Source organism: Phocoena phocoena, chromosome 14, assembly GCF_963924675.1.
Source record: "Phocoena phocoena chromosome 14, mPhoPho1.1, whole genome shotgun sequence".
In the NCBI taxonomy this organism is placed as follows: Eukaryota; Metazoa; Chordata; class Mammalia; order Artiodactyla; family Phocoenidae; genus Phocoena; species Phocoena phocoena.
Window position 1 is genome coordinate 79,706,662 of NC_089232.1, and position 15,275 is coordinate 79,721,936.

Here is a 15,275-nt window from a genome sequence, read left to right on the forward strand (position 1 = left end):
GTACTCAGAAAACTGTAAGATACTGATGAAAGAAATCAAAGATGACATAAACAGATGGAGAGATATACCATGTTCTTGGATTGGAAGAATCAGCATTATCAAGATGACTATACTACGCAAAGCAATCTACAGGTTCAATGCAATCCCTATGAAATTACCAATGGCATTTTTCAGATTTAGAACAAAAATTTTTACAATTTGTATGGAAACACAAAACTCCCTGAATAGCCAAAGCAATCTTGAGAAAGAAAAATGGAGCTGGAGGAATCAGGGTCCCTGACTTCAGACTATACTATTGCTACAAAGCTACAGTACTCAAAACAGTATGATACTGGCACAAAATCAGAAATATAGAACAGGATAGAAAGTCCAGAGATAAACCCATGTACCCATGGTCAACTAATCTATGACAAAGAAGGCAAGAATATAGTGTTGAGAAAAGACAGTCTATTCAATAAATGGTGCTCAGAAAACTGAATAGCTACCTGTAAAAGAATGAAATTAGAACACTCCCTAACACCAAAAATAAGAGAATGGACTTGAGGACACGGGGAGGGGGAAGGGTAAGCTGGGACAAAGTGAGAGTGGCATTGACATATATTCATCTCCAAATGTAAAATAGATAGCTAGTGGGAGGCAGCCTCATAGCACAGAGAGATCAGCTCAGTGCTTTGTGACCACCTAGAAGGGTGGGATAGGGAGGGTGGGAGGAAGACGCAAGAGGGAGGGGATATGGGGATATATGTATACGTATAGCTGATTCACTTTGTTATACAGCAGAAACTAACACAACAATGTAAAGCAATTATACTCCAATAAAGATGTTAAAAAAATGAAATTCAAAATGGATCAAAGACATAAATATAAGGCCAGATACTATAAAACTCTTAGAGGAAAACATAGGCAGAACACTCTCTCTCTGACATAAATTGTAGCAAGATCTTTTTTGACCCACCTCCTAGAGTAATGGAAATAAAAACAAAAATAAGCAAATGGGACCTAATGAAATTTAAAAGCTTCTGCACAGCAAAGGAAACCATAAACAAAATGAAAAGACAACCTACAGAATGGGAGAAAATATTTACAAACAATGTGACTGACAAGGGATTGATCTCCAAAATATACAAACAGCTCATGCAGCTCAATAATAAAAAAATAAACAACCCAATCGAAAAATGGGTGGAAGACCTAAATAGACATTTCTCCAAAGAAGACATACAGATGGCCAAAAAGATGCTCAACATTGCTAACTATTAGAGAAATGCAAATCAAAAGTACAATGAGGTATCACCTCACACTGGTCAGAATGGCCATCATCCAAAAATCTATAAACAATAAATGCTGGAAAGGGTGTGGAGAAAAGGGAACCCTTCTACACTGCTGGTGGGAATGTAAATTGGTACAGCCACTATGGAGAACAGTATGGAGGTTCCTCAAAAAACTAAAAATGAGAGCTACCATATGATCCAGCAATCCCACTCCTGGGCATACACCCAGAGAAAACCGTAATTCAAAATATACATGTACCCCAATATTCACTGAAGCACTGTTTACAATAGCCAGGGCACAGAAGCAACCTAAACGTCCATCAACATAGGAATGGATAAAGAAGATGTAGTACATATATGCAATGGAATATTACTCAGCCATAAAAAAGAACAAAATAATACCATCTGCAGCAACATGGATGGACTTAAGAGATTGTCGTACTGAGTGAAGTAAGTCAGACAGAGAAGGACAAATATGATATTGCTTATATGTGGAATCTAAAAAATGGTACAAATGAACTTATTTACAAAATAGAAATAGAGTTAAAGATGTAGAAAACAATCTTATGGTTACCAGGGGAAAGCGGGGGGGAGGGATAAATTGGGCGATTGGGATAGACATATACACACTACTATATATAAAATAGATAACTAATAAGTATCTACTGTATAGCACAGGGAACTCTACTCAATACTCTGTAATGAGCTATATGGGAAAAGAATCTAAAAAAGTGTGGATATGTGTATATGTATAACTGATTCACTTTGCTGTACAGCAGCACAAAGTAACACAACACTGTAAATCAACTATACTCCAATAAAAAAATAAAATAAAATTTTGTACCATAAAGAATTTTGTTGCGAACAGTGCTAAATCAGTTATATATATATAGATATATCATATATATCTTTTAATATGGGTGTATATATATATATGATATATATTTTTTATTTTGGGGGTCATCATAGGAAATATTCGGGTATTGTACAGAATGCAACATTATTTGCAGTGTTTACCCCAAACATCACTTTTTATTTAGGTCCTCTATACTTAAAGATCTAAAGAATATGAATCCCTAATCACCTGTCCTCTTGAGTACCAAGAATCCTAATATACTGAATACTTACCTTTGCCTCAGTGAACAGTCAATCCTGAGATCTTTGTGGCTTGATATTATTTTGATAACAATTAATTAAATTTCTGGTAGAAATTACTTTGGTAGAATTTTCATTACTCCATTTATTCACTCAACAAGTATCATTTAGTATCTATTTTGTACAGTAGTGTTCTAGGCAGGAGAATATATCGTCATTATCATAACATCATTAGGGGCAATAATAATATTAAAACAATAGCAAAGCTTTTATTATGTAGTGCATACTATGTGCCCGCCATTGTTTTAAGTGCTTTTACATGTATTAACTTATTCTACTCTAGGAGGTAAACAGTTTTAGCATTCCATTTCACAGATGAGGAAACTGAGGACTAACGAAGTTTATGAATAAGCCCCAAATCATCTAAAAAGTAAGTATGAGAACCAGTGTTTGAACTCAGGCAATCAAAATAGATAGCTCTTGGTCTCATGACTATCCCACACTAATATAGTGAGAGTATTCTATATGGGGTGAAGAATTTTCCATTTCAGTGTTTCAAGTAATCTATACAGATGAAATTTTGTTTGCAACAGAGGTGAATAAGATGAGGAAGAAGTGACAATGGATCATGAGCTTGTATGTTTCTCTTTTCCTGGACGTAAGTCCAAGCGAACTTCCTCCCTGCACATGGGTGAACCCTTCCCTGAACAGACACATTCAGACCATGTTAGCAGAAGACCATGTTAGCAGAGGACCATGTTAGCAGAAGACCCTGTGGCCCAGACTCAAGTAACAGCAAATGTTTTTTTCAAAGTATTCACCGGTTAGGGTGCTATTCTTCAGGCATGCCATTTCCCAGAAGGTTCTTTTGTCTCTTTCCCCAAGCCTCCCCTGATTTTAGCTCCGTTTATTTTGCTTGTTATCCTCAGGGCCTTGCACAAGTTCCCAGGTCTTAATGCAATCTCACAACAGGATTTGAAGGGAGTGAATCTTCAGTGACTAACGCTGTTGGGAATTCTGTTAAAGAAACACTTCCCTTGTTAAGAGAAAATCTGTGCCCTGCCTCTAGGTCACTCTTAGCTTCCAGACACTGCTTGAGACAGCTGTGATTCTGATTGCTTAATTCCGTTCTAGAGACTCATAGAGAGCAGAAGCACACATTTTAGAGTCTACAGACCTGAGTCAGGCTCTCACCTTTATACCTTACTAACTGTGTGACTTGGACAAGGTATTTCATTGCTAGTTTCCTTGTGTGAACACCAGGGGTATAAGTCCCACATTGAGCGATCACAGATATGAAGAATAAATAATATTTATTAGGTAGGAAGTACTCAATAAATAGTAGTGTATTTCTCTTCTCCCCAGACTTTTAAAAAAATACATCCTTAGTGATTAGGTGGAAGCGAGAACAGGAAATATGAACTGCTGAGAATTTAACTCCTTAGGATAGATGCATGAAAATAACAGAGTCATCAAAATTATTTCTAGGTTGTTAAATGCAGATTTTGCTCCAAATTAGCATCAGAACAATCTTCCTGAAACACAGCTCCAAATATTTCCTTCAAATCCTCACAGTCTCTCAATGGCTCTTCACTGCCTGCAGTATCAAGTCCAAGCCTCTTGGCTGGGCATTCAAGACCCTACATAACATCGAACAAAATTAAAATAAAATTCTTAGGCCTCGCCACTTCCCCTTGTGTAATTATGGTCCAGCAAACTAGAAACATTCATTATTCCTAGAAGATGCTTTCCTGATTCGATGCCTTTGTGCCTCCTCTATCTTTCTCTTGGCATGTTCTCTCTGTATTTCTGCCTGGTGATTATTCCATTCTTTAAAGGCTCTCTTTAGAAGCAGTTACTCTTGGCCTCCACAACTTCATGGGTCAACAATCACAAATCACTCCCCTTTTCACTTCTCCATGGTATTTTGTGCTCCCTCTATCAGAATGTCTTGGATTCCACCTTGAATTTATTTGAGGGTGTGGTCAACTACTTCCCTTTTAGTTCATGGGCTCAAGAGCAGGCCTGAGACCTTAGTACCTTTAACTATCGTAAAACGTGGCACAGTGCCTCGCGCGATGGTCTGTCCTTAATAAATGTTTATTCATTGAATGAAATAGATAAGCCGGACATAAAAACTTTGGCCCAGAGTTGCCCACCTAGATTCTAATCGTAGCTGGTGATCTTGGGAAAGTCTTTTGTCTACAATCGACAATGTGGTTAGAATCTTTCAAATTAGACATCATGGAGTCAAGTTCACTGAAGACCTTCTGGCTCAAATCTGAGGGGAGACGGAATTCCAGGCTTTCTCTCCTGTTAACAACTAGCAAAGTTCCTCTTTCATCTGTTCATATCAGGGATACCAAATGAGCTTTTATTTAAAGAAAATATTTTGTACATTAAACAAATTAAACCGTGAGACTGGCTAATCCGTGAGGATCCTTCCATTTCTCACTGCCAGATCTGTCATAAATACACACACATTCAAAGACATATTTAAATGCTGCTCCATGATAACTGGGACTGATTCGAAGCTTCCTCAAATTCAGAAATGAAGGGGCAGAACTCTACTCCTTACTGGATACTTAAGATATGTTTTGAGTATCTACTGAGTGCCAATTCAGTGCTAGTAATTTTACTAGTTTATATGTCTACATATATGTCTCTGTGGTAGATTTTAACTTTAAAATCTACCACATAGACGTAAGTTTTCTCACTTTACACATGACAAAGAAGATGGAGTACAAAAATGCCTCCCATTAAACAGCCAGGAGGAGTTGGATCCCTGATAGAAAGCAGGTATGACCAGCCTAAAAGCTTGTGCTCTTTCCCTGGGATGACACCTACGTCAATATAAACGGATTCTGGGAACTGAAACACACACACTCATACCCAAAACAATGGGGTGGTTTTGGAAACACCTCTCTTCTCTTCATGTGTAAGATGTATCTGTTATTTGGAGAGTAGCAGTGACTCAGACAGCCTCATTACAATTTCCCATAAGAGGTTCAGCTCAGACCAATGGATGTAATGATTATAAAGCCTGTTCCCATGCTATGCAACTCATATTTACTCAACCAGGAGCTGGCTTGCCTATACTGGAATTGTATTCACTGCCCAGAAAACATGCAGGGAGGCTTTAGCTAAAGTACCCAGCAGGAAACAAAAGCCCAGCTTGGTCCTGGAGAGAGGGAGGTGGTGCAGGCTTGAGGGGGAGTCTGAGAAGTTCAGTTGCTGGCACAGGGCCACGTGATGGCTATGCTGAGTTAATTAAATTTATGGAGGGAACTTTGGATACAAATTAGCAGATTTAGGCAGGTAGTAAAGCAGGATTTTGTGGGGTTTAGCTGGAGACCATTGAAAGAATGATATTTTAGTATCTTATCCAAAACAGAGTGCCCTGTGCAATATCCCTGAAGGGAACCATAGGAACCTGGACATCATTTAGTGCTGAAGTGTCAAACTGTTTTGATTGTATTTCACTCTGATGAGAAAAATTCCAGGACATCACTTACACCATCCTTTTATCCAGTTGAAAAAGAAGCAGTATCCAAGCAGGACCCTGTGTGGCCTTCCCAGAACAGACCCCTCCCTCAAATCCTTTGCTTTAGCTCCCCTCTGCAGTACCTAGATAATAGTATCTGATGCATATTTCCTTAGTTTTACAGATGCCAAAACCACCAGCAAATGGAAATTACCTACTTGATGATCATAAGTAGCCCCTAGACCTTCTGGAGCCTAAGGATTGATCACCATCAACCAATCAGAGAATTGTACACGAGGTAATCACATCCCCTGGGACGCCCCTCCTTCACCCTGCCTTTAAAAATGCTTTACTGAAACCCATGTCCTCAAGTCCATTCTCTACGTCTGCATCTTTATTCCTGTCCTGCCCCTAGGTTCTTCAGAACCATTTTTGTTTGTTTTAGATTCCATATATATGTGTTAGCCTACGGTATTTGTTTTTCTCTTTCTGACTTACTTCACTCTGTATGACAGACTCTAGGTCCATCCACCTCACTACAGATAACTCAATTTCGTTTCTTTTTATGGCTGGGTAATATTCCATTGTATATATGTGCCACATCTTCTTTATCCATTCATCTGTCGATGGACACTTAGGTTGCTTCCATGTCCTGGCTATTGTAAATAGAGCTGAAATGAACATTGCATCACCAAAAATCTTAATAAAACACAACAGGGGGAAAGGAAGAGAGAGGAAAGTGATTAATATTTATAAATGTGTCTATATTTACATGTAAGGGAGTATACACAGCTATATATTACACATACCTATACAACGAGCAAGAAAGAAAATATGCAAAGTTGCTGCAGTTCTCTTCATCGTAACTAGTCATGAAATCCTAGTTGATGTCTGTAATTTCTTTCTTTCGCTGTCAATTCCACGTACCCTTTGTCCTCACCTAGCTCCTCACCTGGTTACCTGAAAGATCTTAAATCACAATGGTCAAAAAAAAAAAAAAAAAAAAAAAAAAAAAAAATCACAATGGTCCTCAACAACAAAAAAACAAACAACCCCCCTAAAATAGGTATAAGACCTAACTAGACATTTCTCCAAAGAAATACAAATGCCCAATAGGCACATGAAAAGATGCTCAACATCTCTAATCATTAGAGAAATGCAAATCAAAACTACAATGAGGTACCACCTCACACCAGTCAGAATGGCCATCATTAAAAAGTCTACAAATAACAAATGCTGAAGAGGATATGGAGAAAAGGGAACACTCCTACACTGTGGGGGGGAATGCAAGTTGGTACAGCCAGTATGGAGAACAGTATGGAGATTCCTCAGAAAACTTAAAATAAAATTACCATATGATCCAGTGATCCCAATCCTGGGCATATATCCAGACAAAACTGTAATTCAAAAAGATACATGCACCCCTATGTTCACAGCAGTACTATTCACAATAGCCAAGACATTGGAAACAACATAAGTGTCCATCGACAGATGAAGGGATAATGAAGATGTGGTATATATATACAACGGAATACTACTCAGCCATGAAAAATAATGAAATAATGCCATTTGCAGCAACATGGATGCAACTAGAGATTATGATACTACGTAAAGTAAATCAGAAAGACAAATGCCATATGATATCACTTATATGTGGAATCTAATATGTGACACAAGTGAACCTATCTACAAAACAGAAGCCGACTCACAGACACAGAGAACAGATATGTGGTTGCCAAGGGGGAGGGAGTTGAGGGAGGGATGGAGTGAGAGGCTGGGGTTAGCAGATGTAAGCTAGTATATATAGAATGGATAAACAACAAGGTCCTCCTGTAGAGCACAGAGAACTCTATTCAGTATCCTATGATAAACCATAATAGAAAAGAATATTAAAAAAAGAATATATATATATATATATATATGTATAACTGAATCACTTTGCTGTACAGCAGAAATTAACGCTATGTTGTAAATCAACTATACTTCAGAAAAAAAAAAAAAAGCCAGGCAGCAGAAATGATCCCCCAAAACCCCTGAAAAACAAAAAATAAGAAACGATGGTCCTGATTTGGGGTTATCTGTAATTTTTCATTAATTTTACCATTATATATGAGAGTACTAATAGGCACACCAAGGAAGCCTCCAGTTCTAACCAAAGTCCTTCTTAACCTAATTAGATCATAAATAATCAATCCTTCCTTGGTAAACAAAATCAATCATTCCCAGCCAGTTCTTGATCCACTGGTTTGCTGACATCTGGAGTTTAAAATGGCCAATGAAAAGGAACAGCTAAGCAAACCTCCACCAAGTGCTTAGAGACTCTGTTTTGATATTGGGTGCCCTCACAAATCCCTGAGGCTCCATGGGGAGGAGGTTGAAGAGTTTTCCTTCCAGGTAGCCAGTACTGTGTTCAAATGATGCTGTCATAAAGTATCACCTAAATTTGTATGCTTTGAAGCCCATTTTGCCAAGGGGCAAAAAAGAAATGGACATTTCTGAAGCTCAGGACAGCATTGTAACTTAAAACACATGGTTCAGTATGACACTATGTGGCATGATATATTTGAGTTACTGGGAGGATGTAAATAAAAGAGCATTAAAGATGGTTTAAAAAAAAAAGTTTAAAAATAAATAAATAAATAAAATGGCCGGGGGCAATCTCAACTTCCAAACTAGTTCCTTGTTGGAAGCATTTTCAGAAGAGTTCAAAACTGTTAAGAAGTGGTATCAAAAATACAGCAAATAGAGAAAGGGATCACCTCCCCCTTCTCCCACTTCATTCCTAGGTCCATGTTTCTTGCTGTTGGAAAAGTAAAGCCATAGACTGATGGCTGATTCAAACCATATACTGCATCCTTGGGAATGCTGTGTCACAATTACCAGTGGAACTGTAGATATAATGGTCCATTACATGTGTGTCACGCCAGATGATTTTGGGGTGGTAGGACATATGGAAAAAGCAGAGAATTTTGTGAGAGCCCACTGATAGATTTTTTTTATGCTTTAAGTGAGTACCTTGGTCACAAGCAATACTGTATGGAATACCATGTCAGAGAAGAAGGCTTTCTGTGAGTTCAGGGTTGGTTAGGCTGGCATACCAATAGCAGTCAGGTGGGGCAGGGGAGGCAACTCCATATCCAAAGTATATGATTATTCCAGGGATGAAAAATAATAGCCACTCCCTGCTGGATGAAGTCCATTATCATCAAGCTGTTGCCAGGTGGCTGGCTGGTTCTCCTAGGGAATGGTGTTGCTTATCCGGGCTCGTTATTGGTCTCTGCTGTTGGATAGTAAGGCCATCAGCACTGGAAGTAGCCATGACATCCTTGGAGAGGGGAAATGCACGCTCTTGAGCTCATGCACAGCCTCCATCTACGGCTCCATGACCACGGTGTACACCAAACACACCCAAGGTAAACCAGGCATTGTGCTAAGGTGGGTACGGAGCAGAGTAGTGGGGATCAGATCAGGCAGAGCCTTGTAGTCCCTTGGTCAAGCATTTGGATTTACTGAACAACAATGGAAAGTCACTGGTGGAAGATGTTCTGCCTAGGAATGATGGGGTCTATATCTAAAGACTGTCTCTACAGCATTATGAGTATGGGAGGTGAAGCTGGGAGTCTAAGTCAATTTCCATACATACCTTTATACACATATTTGAACTTCCATGTAATATCCATAACGATTTTATACTTTTTCCTATAAAACTATCCTTCAAAGAAACAAATACACTCTCACCCTTCCCCCATAAAGGGGACAGAAAATACCAACAATCATTGACTTCCAGGCCCAGTGAGCAAGTACTAACGTGGCTGGGACAAGAGAGTAACTAACATTCACACAAAGGGTCACCTTGCCCATTTCTTTTGCAGTAGATGCCCTGGGTTAAGCAGTGACAAGAAACAAATATCTTCACACTTTGTGCCCATTCTAAGAGTCCATCCTCAGGCTACTCAGCTTTAAGTGAGTACCTTGGTCACAAGCAATACTGTATGGAATACCGTGTTTATTGGAATACCAATAAACATCCGTCTGCACACTGACATTTCATGAAACAACAACATTGCATGCTGTTAAGCAGAAGCATGATAACCACCTTACAAAGAGTTCTGCAGAACCAGAAAGATATTAATTACTGCAGAATATTTTGATAATTTCCATAGAAAATCCAAAAACTGATAAAATTTGAATTCAAGATCCACATTCAAAGATAAATGTCAATCCTATACACCAGCAATTTATTTTATAGAAAAAGATATTATTCGCAACAGCAAGTTAAATTATAAGGCATATGGAAAGAAACCTAATAGAGATGTATAATATCCACATTAAGAAAGTTATAAAACGCTGTTGAAGGAGATAAGAAAAGATTTATCTCAACAAGCAGACGTGCATGTATAATTTGTTTATGGATAGGAAATCTCACTATCCTAAAGTGGTCAGTTCTCCCCCAAAATAATCCATATATTCAAGACTATTTAAATCAAAATCTCAACGTGAGTTTTCACGTCACTAAGTAAACCACTTCTGAAATTTCTGGGGAAAGCAATTATCTAATATTTTCCAAAATGATTATAAAAAATAAAAAAGAACCAAGATAGCTTGCCCTATTAGACTTAGGACTTTATAAACTATGGTAATTAAAACATTAAGGCAGAGGCTTAGAAGTTGACAGGTAAAGGGGATCAATTAGAGAGACAAGAAAGTCATTCAGGAACATGCGGAAATCAGCACCTGGTGTGCATGCCATACAAATCCTGTGCAATGACGGACTCTTCAATAAAAGGTATAGTGACGCAGTTAGCTTTCCTTATGGAAAATACAATCTAAAGCAATACTTCACATCACACAAAAAATAAATTGCAAGTGCATGAAATATCTAATTTATAAAGTCAAACTTGTAGGGAATTCCCTGGTGGTCCAGTGGTTAGGACTCTGCACTTCCACTGCAGGGGGCACGGGTTCAATCCCCGCTCAGGGAACTAAGATCCTACAGCCATGTGGCATAACCAAAAAGAAAATAAAAAAATTAAAAAAATAAATTGTGGAACATAAATAAATAAAATAAAACTTGTAATACACTTTAAAAATGTAGAAGAAATGTCTTTAGGACATCTAAAAATGTAAGCATTTCTTAAATAAGACAGATTAAAAAACAGAAAAGATCAATTCTGATTATATCAGAGTTTTAAATTTCTGTAATATAAAGATACCATATACAAAGTTTGAAAAGGGCCACATTTGGAGAGAATATTTCCATTTAACATAAAAATCAATATTTAAAAGAAAAATAATTCAACAGAAAAAAATGAACAGGAGAGTTAATTGAATGAACAGACAATCCCAGAGGCACAGCCAATAAATATATAAAAACATGTAACCTCGCAGGAAAGTGAAACAAGGAGAGGCTTATGCACAGGTATCGGATGATTGGCAAAACTCGATAAGTCTGATATTACAAAGTGTTAGCCAAGATGAGGGCAAACCAAAGCTTTCATACTCTCTGTAGTATGAATATTAATTTATAAAATGAACTGAGAGAGCAATTAGAAACCTAGTGAAACTGAAATGAACATATCCTACTACATAGCAATCCTGCTCCTTGGTTTACGCTATAGAAAAATTCACATACTAAGAGAGTAGAACTTTAGCATTTACACCACCGAAAGAATAAATAATAATTATATGAGGTGATGGATGTGCTAAATGAAATAATTAACTGTGGAGTGACATATACAACATGACAGCATTAAGGCAAATTAAGAGGGGATAAAAAGCACACCTAAAAAGTGGTGTGAAAGGGTACACCCAAATCAAGATAGAAGCTTCCTTTGGAGAGGGAGACTTAATAATCCAATTTGGTAACAAAGGAAGTTCCCCCTCAGGCATTGTATGACTGGAGCTTACATGATAAAATATTTTTATTAATTCTTGTTGTTGGGTATTGGCATTTCCTTCTGAATTTTTTTTTTAACTCTTCAAAATTAAAACACACACAGAGCTCTCAGTGACCGCTAAAGAATGGAAGAAAAATGGAGAAAATGGCTCTTGAAAAGTTTATTAACAGAGAACCAAGAAATGGAACAGTTAATGGAGTAAACCTGTGGGAGACAGAGTCAAGGGATAATTTTTCTTTTTGCTTTTCAGATATAAAATGCTAAAGGATGCTCCTAAGACATTGGGAAAGATTCACTAGAGAAGCTAAGACTTTTTTTTTTAATTGAAATATAGTTGATTTACAATGTGTTAGTTTTAGGTGTACAGCAAAGTGATTCCGTTTTATATATATATGTATTGTGGAGTCATTAAAAGGTAGAGAGATGCTTTCTCCATTGAAAATAGAAAAAAACGATGGTGCAAGTTAATACAGGACTGGTGGTGTGAAGACCATTAGTCTTCCCCAATCCGGGTGGCTGTTTCTCCCAATAGATTTGGGGAAGTCAGCTGGAGTAGTGTCTTCTAATCACCACTGGAGGCCAGAAGTTGCCCAGTTCTGCTGTCATTATGACTGAAGGCCAGTCTTGGTAGGAGATATGAGTCTGCAAAGACACTGGGTTGATGTGTAGTATATTGTGGTGGGTAAAGAAGAAAGCTTCACACAAAGACAGTGCAGACCTTAAGCCGCATCCTACCCCAGGGGTCAGGTTTTATCCATGCGTGCAGGTGCTTTTTGGCTTCTTGTGTTGTAACTACTCCCATGTCCAAATCTGTTCCTTTGGCAAAAGATTCCTAAACGGAGAGTTTGGAACATTTGCAGCAACCATTGGTACAAGGAAAGTGCAACTTCCTTTTCCCTTTCTCAGAAACTTATTTCAAAAAGAATGTTAATGGAACACATAAGCAGCTTGGAAGTAGTGAATGGAGGCATGTCATAGTTTTAAAATTTTTGATCCTAGACACCTACACCTGAGAGAGGAATACTAGGTGTCACCTAGTATATATTAAGAGGGCACCCATACCAAAAAAGATAAAGCGATTCACATCTGATGACTTTAATTTTCGGTCTGAAATGTGAAGCTAGGTCATCAGCTGAGAGTGAGGAAGAGATGGTTTGAGAAGAGAATTCGCTTTGAGATAGTCATTTTGGACCATGACAAAAAGAAATATTAGAGACACATGGAAGGACTCCTAGGCAACTCTCCTTTCAACTTAATGATCATGTAGGGAAAATAAAACTTGTGAGCACGTGTGTGTGATTTTCCTCAGCCAGAGTCAGCTGCTCAGGGGCAGATCTCAAAGATATGGATCAAAATTTTCATCTAGGATGAGTAAAAGAGAGGAAGATAAAGACCAAGAAAATGACAGAATTCTTAAGAGATTAATAATAATGATAATGAAACAAGCAATTCATGACCAAACAGCTGAAAAGTGGGAGATTCATTAGCAGTGAGAAAGTGATGGCACCATTGGCTTGAATCCCTGATAAGGTTAAAAAAAAAAAGCACAGGGATAAGTGGCGGTTCTTAAAGGCAAGAAAAATAGGAATTTATAGATGGAAATTAAGATGTTTACTGTTGGGCTTCCCTGGTGGCGCAGTGGTTGAGAGTCTGCCTGCCGATGCAGGGGACATGGGTTCGTGCCCTGGTCCAGGAAGATCCCACATGCCACGGAGCAGCTGGGCCCGTGAGTCATGGCCACTGAGCCTGCGGGTCTGGAGCCTGTGATCCACAATGGGAGAGGCCACAGCAGTGAGAGGCCCGCGTACCGCAAAAAAAAAAAAAAAAAAAAAAGATGTTTACTGTTATAATTTTGGAAGTTATCTAGTCTTAGGTGATGATAAATTCTGGAATAAAACTTATGACTCGGGTGCAAATAAATTACTGGAGTTGAAGAGATAAACTGAGAGACCGTTGGATGATTAATTCACGTAGATGCTGAGGTCCCTGACAACAGGAATTGAGACAGAAAGACTATGGTCCTAGAGGTAAAAAGAAATGAAGAAAAGACAAGTTCCTTCATAGAAGACAGAAACCAGGGGGAAAGAAGAGGTCCTACCTTGATGATAAGAGCTTCAAAAGAGGAGGAGATATGTCCACACCCCCCAAAAGAAGGAAGGATGTAAATGATCTGAAACTAGCAAAGAGGAGCAAGTGGACACCTAACCAAACCCCTGGCCCTCAGATGAGAAGTGAACAAGACCACAGAAACCCACAATCCACTTAATTTTGAAAGAGCCGCAAAGAAAGTAATGTCCCCATGGGCAGCCTTAGTTTACTTCAGTCAAAGTAGTAGAAGGAATGTTCAGAAAGAGGTTCTGAGTATAAGAACACTGACAGAGAACAGTCCAGAAGTTGCAGAGTGCCCGATGGAAGATTTGGAGAGGGAAGAAAAGAGTGGAAAATTGCATCAGATGAGGGGATGTATACAGGGCAGTAGGGGAGGAGGGCAAAGGTAGTAATTGCTGCCTAGGGGCAAGGACTTCAACACAAACACCATCAAAATCCCAGTAAGTTATTGTGTGGATATTGACAAACTGTCTCTAAAGTTTATATGGAGAGGCAGAAGACCCAGCCTAACCAACACAAGATTGAAGGAGAAGAACAAAGTTGGAGGGCTGACACCACCCAAGTACTATAGCCTTATTATAAAGCTACAGTAATCAAGAGTGCGGTATTGGTGAAAGAATAAACAAACAGATAAATGGAACAAAAGAGCCCAGAAATAGACGTTCACAACTATAGTCAACTGATCTTTGACAGAGGAGCAAAGGCAATTCAGTGGAGAAAAGACGGTCTCCAAAGGACACTCGAACTGGACATCCACATGCAAAAAAGTGAATGTATACACAGATCTTACATCTTTCACAAAAATGTACTCAAAATGGATCATAGGCTTGCATGTAAAATGTAAAACTATACAACTCCTAGAAGATAATATAGGAGAAAATCTAGATGACCTCGGCATTGGCAGTGACTTCCTAGATACAACAAAAACACGATAAGTAAAAGAAGAGAATGGTAAGTTGGATTTTATTAAAATTTAAAACTTCTGCTCTGCAAAAAACACTGTTAATAGGATGAAAAGACAAACTACAGGCTGGAAGAAAACTGATCTAAACATTACACATATTCATGTGAGTGGTAACCACATCTGGTTAACCACACCAGGTGATAGACACATACCTAAACAAAGTATGTTAAAATGTTTGGAGCTTGGCGGGAAACAAGACCTACAGCAACAACAAAAAGATAGCATGCAAATGCAAACAAAAAAGGAGCAGCAGTTTCAACACTAATATTAGGAATCATGAAAAATAAATCTCCACTTTATAATTATTAACAGGACAATCAGAAATTATGACTTCATGTTTGCGTATGTTAAACAATAAAGGGTAAGAATGTATTAAGCAAAAATATAAAAATACAACATGAATGGGAATATTTAACACACGTTTTTCATTGTTTACAGATTAAATAGACCAATCATGC

At 38.2% G+C, this 15,275-nt stretch overlaps 1 non-coding gene across 1 annotated transcript; it reads left to right on the top strand.

Moving 5' to 3' along the window:
• Nucleotides 1-10,756: 10,756 nt before the first annotated feature.
• On the top strand, nt 10,757-10,829 carry TRNAG-UCC (transfer RNA glycine (anticodon UCC)). Its single transcript has one exon. It is a non-coding gene; the product is annotated as a tRNA-Gly (tRNA).
• Nucleotides 10,830-15,275: the final 4,446 nt, after the last annotated feature.